The sequence below is a fragment of the Alligator mississippiensis genome, chromosome 14 (assembly GCF_030867095.1).
Source record: "Alligator mississippiensis isolate rAllMis1 chromosome 14, rAllMis1, whole genome shotgun sequence".
Lineage (NCBI taxonomy): Eukaryota > Metazoa > Chordata > Crocodylia > Alligatoridae > Alligator > Alligator mississippiensis.
This window is the reverse complement of record NC_081837.1, coordinates 45,013,678-45,020,759: the sequence shown is the minus strand read 5'-3', so window position 1 is coordinate 45,020,759 and position 7,082 is coordinate 45,013,678.

The window sequence follows — 7,082 nt, the reverse complement described above, 5'->3', positions numbered from 1 at the left end:
GCAGGCATTTCCCTGTCTCTGCCCCCTGCCAGCCCCCTCCCCTGGGAGGCATTCCAGCCTCAGGCCCGGCTCCTGGCTTCCCTTCTGGAGGGGGCTTTCCTCTGGCAGGATAGCAGCGCTTGCTCCCTGGCTCTGGGAGGAAAGCACACGCTCCAAGGGTCCCACAATAGCAAAGCCACGTCTGCTCCGCATTGCTGGTACCAGGGGTGGCTTGAACCAGCTCAGTGGGGTCTGAGTTTTTACACCAGAAACCCCATTGAAAAGAGCCCCTAAAGCCTCCCCTATAGGGCGCGAGTCCCCTCCTGGCCCCCAGCAGCCCCCCACCCCCTTCCCCATGTGCCCCAGGGTGCAGCAGCCTGTGCATGCGGACCTGTGGGAATGTGGAGTTGGTTCCTCCTTTGCATAGTGCTCTTGTGAGTCACGCAGATAAGGGCTCCATGTTGCAGGGGAAACTGGGATGCCTTGCCAGGGTCCGCAGCCAGGGGAGAACCATGGATCAACCCAGCAGCCAAAAACCCCTGGATGAAGTGAAATGCTTCCTGCCTTGCAGCCTCTGGGGGCTTTCTGCAGGGCGGCAAGTGGTGCTTTCTCGCTCGGAGGCCTCCAGCGTTCGGTTGACCAGAACCGAGCCGTGCAGACGCATGGGGAGGGAAAGGGATCCTGGAAACAGCGCCTTGAACCACAGCTGCAGCACGAGGAAAATGAGGGGAGAGGCTGAGCAGCAATGTCCCAGGACCCCTCACCTGCAGGCCCCTTCTCTACACTGGGGAGGGGGATGTCCTCCTGACTGCCCTGCAGTTAGCCACATGCAATGCTCTCCAGCACTTTTGCAGCCATGAGTGGAGTTTGCCCTATTTGCCCTGCCAGGCATGCTGAAAGAAGGGACTGCATTGCAGGCTCAGCCAGCAAAACAGCCAGCAGAAGCATGGCCCCTGCCCCAGAGGCACCCAGAGGTGCGGTGAGCCAGTGGAGGCCAGCTGCATGGTCCGGAAGGAGCAAGCCTGTCTGGCCGGCTGGTGCAAGGGCCAAGCAAACAAGCAGAGCACTGGTGGCCCAGTGGGGAGACAATGGGACCTGCCAGCACCGGACGGCTCTCATCTGATAACCCCAACTACACTGCAGGGCTCCACGGAGAGCATATGGGTCCTGGAGGGAGTGAGGACCGCCTGGAGTTCTGGCCAGCCGCAGCTAGTTGCGGGCAGTGCTCTGCCCTCATCGACGCGGCAGGATCACACCAGAGCATAATCAGATCCTGGGGTTTATTGCATGCAGCGGTGGATTATCTCACAGCGGTCATATCACTGGCTAATCTTGTTATGGCCTTACGCGGCCTCATGCAGGTCCCGGTCCGGGTGCTACACGGGGGAAGGAGCAGAGGGATCGGTCTGTGCAGTCTGGGCAGGCCCCTGCTTGTCCCGGGGAGGCAGGTCTGACTACGGAGAGGGGTGCCTGGCCCCAGGGCAGGATGCGCCCCTGAGAAACATAGACCTGCGGTGCTGATAGCAGCAGCATCTCCTGCCCTTCACTGGCCCTGAGGTTTTGGCCTCGGGGACACTTCAGATGGCTTTTGTCACCCCCCTACAGAGCCTGTGCGGAGGGGGCAAGCCGCTGCCGGCTTGGCACGGGGGCTCCCCCGCGGGGAGCTCTCTGCCCCCCATAGTCTGAGGGACACGTCTCAGGCCCAGCGCAGCCAGGAGAAAGAGTCCAGGTGATTTTGAAGGGCTCTGGACCCATCCCCAAAAGAGAACTACCTGGTGTGGTAACGTTTAACCCCCTTATTGCACGAGGAGCTCCCTTGGCCTGTCCCGCAGCTTTGTGGTTTACACACGAGTTGTCTGAGGAAGAATCTCCCAAGTCACCTCGCCGCACCTTGGCTTCCTACCAGAGAGCTGGCCACGGCCCTTCACGAGGCGCGGGGGGACTCTGTCCGTCAGTGTGTGACGTGCGGCTGGCAGCCCCGGAGCACCGTGTCTGCAGGCATCCCCACAAAACACTGGGTGAGCTTGATAAGCAGTGCCAGTGGCGGCTGTCTAGTCCCGAAGGAGCAGGGATCCCCCCTGAGACCCAGGGCTGACCCCGCAAAGTTCAGGGCAGTTACTCAGTAAAAGGGCAGGAGGAAGGGAAAAAGCCAGCCCAACATCCCCTCTGTGCTTCTGGTATCTGACCAGCCCTTATCTGCGTCTCCCTGCTGCAGACGCAGGTTGGCTAAACATTACAGGACAGTCAGGAAGATAAAAAGCAGCTGAAGTGGGTTTCCAGGTGATAAGGGTTTCTGTGGGTCCCGTTGTTTTTGTTTCAAGCTCCCAGCAAACATTTGGGGCTGTATAAATAGCCCATCATGGGTGGGGGGATTTTCAAACAGGATACAGGAATTAGGCGCCTTTTTACGTGAGGGTAGGGGCTGAACCAGTACTACCCAGGCCTTTGGGAGGCGAGGCTGCCCTGCGCGCTGGGCACTGCGCTGGGGGGTGGCGTGCCTGGTGGCGCTCCGACCGCATAGGTGTTGCCAAGCCCTGCCTTTCCCCGACTGCTTCTCACCTGTGCTGAAGGAGCGTGGCAGTGGCATGCCATCTACCCAACGTGCCCGCATCTCACCGTCTCCCGACTATGAAAGCACGTCGGGGGTTTTGGCTCTTCTTCTGCCTTCTCCTCTCCAGAGCATCCGCGCTTCCACAGTCCTGCCTTGAATGTCCCTGCCTCCATGTCATGAAGGGCAGCACGAGAGAGTGAGCTATTGCCTGGCTAAGGTGTGCAGGACAACAGGCAGCAGTGGGAGGGGTCATCGATGCCCTGCCCAGCTTTTACTGAGCATCAGAGAGCAGAGTTGAAAGGCCCGGGCTCCATCCAGAGCTTCGGTGAGCAACATCAGGCTTCACCCCCTCTTCTCCAGACCACGGAGCCCACAGTGCGCAGGGGAGGCTGCTGGTCCCTGTTGGCCATGCCCTAGTGAACTTCCACCTACACAGAGAATAGCTTTGACCTGGCAGCAGAGGGTTTAATCACAAACAAGACCTTGCTGCTCTTTGGGGCTGTTGACGTCCACCTAGATCATAGGACAGGAGGCCAAATCCCAGACAGCGGGTTTCAAGAGCATGTTAACTTTGGCCTGGGGTGATAAAGAAATGATCTTCCAAACACACATTTGAAAGCGAGATGATGCCAGCATGCTTCCTGTCCTTCCAGGTTCCCGGACTTTCTGTGCCATCCAAGACACCTGTTCTTGTCCACGGGGCTTCCCGAGTAGCCATCTGGCTTCCTGGGACTAAAAGGGACAGGACGTTTGCCCTGAGATGGACATTGGACAACATCTTCCTTCTTAGAAATGAGGGCTTCTTTTCTTCATGGGATGTTTGGGTTAGAGAGTTCGGTCATGCAGAAAAAACAACAACTTTATGAGCTATTATCAGAGCAGAGGAAATCATCCAGCAAGCTCAGCCTATTCTAAAGATTTGTGATTGTTCAGTGGCTCCTGGCTTCTCTCCCAGTTCCCTCCTGCTTCAGGTGGGCCACGTGCACTGGGAGCGCTGGTTCTGCTGCTGATTGGAGCTGGCGGGACTGGCCAAACACCACTGCATCTGCTCCCTGCCTGGGCGAGCACAGGCCACTCGGGCTTGAATTCTTGTGGCTGAGGCTCGTTCATTTGCCCCGAGTGCATGTTCACACCTGTGCGGCACAGAGATTAATGTGGGTCGGGGGCAGACACAAGGATGGGTGCCAGCGTGGCCCAAACTGAGCATTCGAGGCAAACATGCTTGGACTCTTTGTAGCCTTTGTCCAGCTCTTGTCCTTGACAATGGCAGATGCATTTGCCAGGTAGAATTTCATAGTGACGGGATCATCACTATGCATTTTCCACTAGCAAGTCAGGAGCTTTGCTGGGAGCAGAGTGCTTTCCCCAGCCAGCCTGTTCTGGCTCCTCTGCCTCCACGGGCAGCTGATGCTGGGTCAGCCGCTGCACCCTGAAGCCCCTGTTTACTGTGCAACTGTACGTGTGTCCTGAAGAAATGAGCCATGGGTTAGCCAAACAGAGCATGGTCAGGCCAGCATTCACCTAAGATGTACTTTGCGGGTAGGTAATCAGGTGTGTGCAGTGTTTCCCACCCAGGCCATGGTTTCTTTCCTGGGCATGATGAGCTGAGACCTCATGAGCATGTGTGCAGCTTGGGCTTACTGCAATATTCATCCTTCCCCCAACTTATTCCAGCAAAGAGCCTGACTTGCTCGTGGCCTGCGCCCGTGCCCACTTTTGGGCAATTGTGGGTGATATCTCTGCTGCCCTGATGCAGAGTCCCAGTAACTTCAGCAGGACTCGGATTTCCCTCAACTGGAGTCATTCAAGGTGCTTTGCCGGGCAGTGGATTTGACCCTATGTTTGCGCAGGGAAATGGCCTGAGGTGGCCAGCAGGAGCAAGCAGATGCTGGCTCTGCGGTGAGCTTCTTGGCCTGGCATCTCATGCCTCCCCGTGCCATGTTCCCCCTCTCATTTCCTGTGCTGAGCTCCCTCTTGCATTCCTGCTTTGCAGGCATTTGGCAACTGCTTCTCTCTCCTTGCTGCCAGACTTAGTGGAGACAAAGTGCAGCCCCCAAAGCATTTAGCTCAGCAGCAGAAAACAAGTGTGCAGAGGCTCCAGCCTGCCATTGCCATGTGAGGCGATGTTTGTTATTAGGTTCAACAGCAAGAAGGACCTGCTGGAGCGCGTGGCCGCTGCACAGCCCTCTCCAGGGAGCAAAGCCCAGGAGGTGGAATCTGCTTCCCCCACGGCCTGGCTCTGCCCTCTGGAAAGAGAATGAGAAAAGCATCTGGAGCAAGGAGCACGACTGCCTGAACCTCCCCTTGTGCCCGGGGCCGAGATGAATGCAGACCTTGCTGGGGCACTGCAGCACACTACACTATTTGGTTTGATTGTTGTATAAGAGGGTGGGAAAGTACAGGGATTTGTAGCAGAGTGCATGGTGCTGTGCTGACCACCTTGTCTCAGGTACAAATGCTGTAACTCTTGCTCTGATACACTTGTTAGGCCCAACAGCGTCAGGGCTGTGCTTGTAGACAATAAACCTGGCTGAATCTTTGCCACTAAACCGAGCCTGTGGTCACTCTTTAAGACGAGATCGATGCCGGGATCTCCTGGCTGCGACTTCACCAGCACCGCTGCTCCCGAGACTTCAGCACTGACAACACACCAATAACACCCGAGGAGGACAACGGCACCGATGGCATCGATAACCCCAACGACAACGAGCTGTACCCCATCGACAGAGGCCCAAGCGGGGACGTGCTGGTTGCCACAGAGGCCAGGGCATATGATGCCATTGGATGGGCATGTTCACCCTGCCAGGGCCTGGCCTGGGTTTGGCTGTCAGGCAGGGGCCCTGCGAGAGCCGCAGCTCGGGCTGCTCATGGGAGCTGCGGCCAGGGCTGTGGGGCAGCAATCAGCAGCCTGTGGATTCATACCCCAGCTGTGCTGTGGGGCCTTTCCCGGGGTCACAGCACTTGCTGTGTAAGCTGCAGGCTCCAGGGAGCACTGAACAGCACCCGTTGCAGCAATGGGAGCGGCTCGATCCCCCGGCACCAATTTGCAGGTTGCAGACAAAGCACAGAAGGAAACAAGAGGTGCAGCCCCCGTTCTTCAGCTGTTTATGTGCTTATTTGCACCACTCCCACAGCCGGATCGAGGGGAGCTCAGTGGCCGTCTAACTCGGCGTGCCCGTAGGATGCAGGGAAAGTGCACCCTTGACACATGCATACGTGTGCACTTTGTTCCAGGCTGGGTGATTGTGGTAAGCACAACTGTCCTTCCTGTTGTCCCTGGATCCCTGCCTATGTTCTCAGTTAATGATGGACTTCTGCCTCCACCGACTGTCCTGCCCTTTGGTCCGCGTGAGCATAGTCATCATACCCAGCCCCTTGGCTACCAGCGCCTCAGCCCTCCTGCTGGGTGAGTCTGGCCAGGAGCAACTCTAGAGTTGGGAAGTTGGCTGGAGAAGAGAAAAAATAACCACATTCCTTGGAGATCAGCCTTGGGCCTCCTATCAGGGCTGCCAGGCCCTGCCCAAGCCCAGGAGGGCTGTGTGAGGTGGGGCTGGAGCAGCTGATAGCAGGGAGCGGGGGCCCAGTTCCAGTCCTGCCGGGGGGTGAGAAGGCAGCGGGTCCCTGGGAGCTGCTCTGGCGGGCCGGGGAAGCCTCCATCGTAGCGCTGACGCACCATGATGGAGCCACGTCTTCTCCCTGCTTGGCACCTCTCCTTTGCTCTTCCAGCTTTCCCTCCTGATGACCTCCCCACACTCTGCACTGGCCCTGGAGAGAGGGTTCACCTCCTCTGAGGGTTCCCATTGTCTGGGGAAAAACCCAAGGGGTGTTTACATGCTGTTATGCGCCTACTCAATACAAACGACTTTATACGTAATGTGCCTCGGTGAGGTAAAGCCATTGACAGTCCCAGATTTCCTGGGACAAGCCCCAGTGTCCCCAGACATGAGACGTGCCCTGAATTTGTGCCCCTGTGTCTGCATCTCTGGAGATCCTGCCCCTGGGCCAGGCAAGACCCAGCAGAGCGGCTCCACGGTGCTTCGGTGGCTTGAACAGAACTGGAAGTGGTGAGCACCCCGGGCCCTGCTCCCTGCAAACTGGTGGCTCTAATTTGAGGGTAATTAGGAACCATAGCATGAATCAAAGCTGTGTTTGATGTGGCTGAAGGTGTCAGGCGCAGCAGGATGCCAGGCGCAGCAGGCCAACAAAGACAAGGGCTGCCAGGACGCAGTGTTTAGGGATGCTCTGTATGCAGACGTGGGAGTCGGGGTCTCCTTTTCTTGTGTCCTGGGTCCCTAGGTGTGAATCCCCTAGGTGTGAGTTGCCTGGAGGTGACAAAGCCAGGGGCCAAGCTGCATGGGAATATCCCTCTGCACTCGAGGTTACTCTGCAAGTGGAGGCAGCTCTATCCCACCACATGTTTTGTGCTAACAAGTCCCTGGTCAGACCATCCTGATACAACTGAATGAGGAACCATCTCCCCCGCAGCCCCAGTTGAGTCCTCAGCTGCAGGATTAGCGTGCATAGCAGGTATGAGAACAGCTCTTAGAGCCAG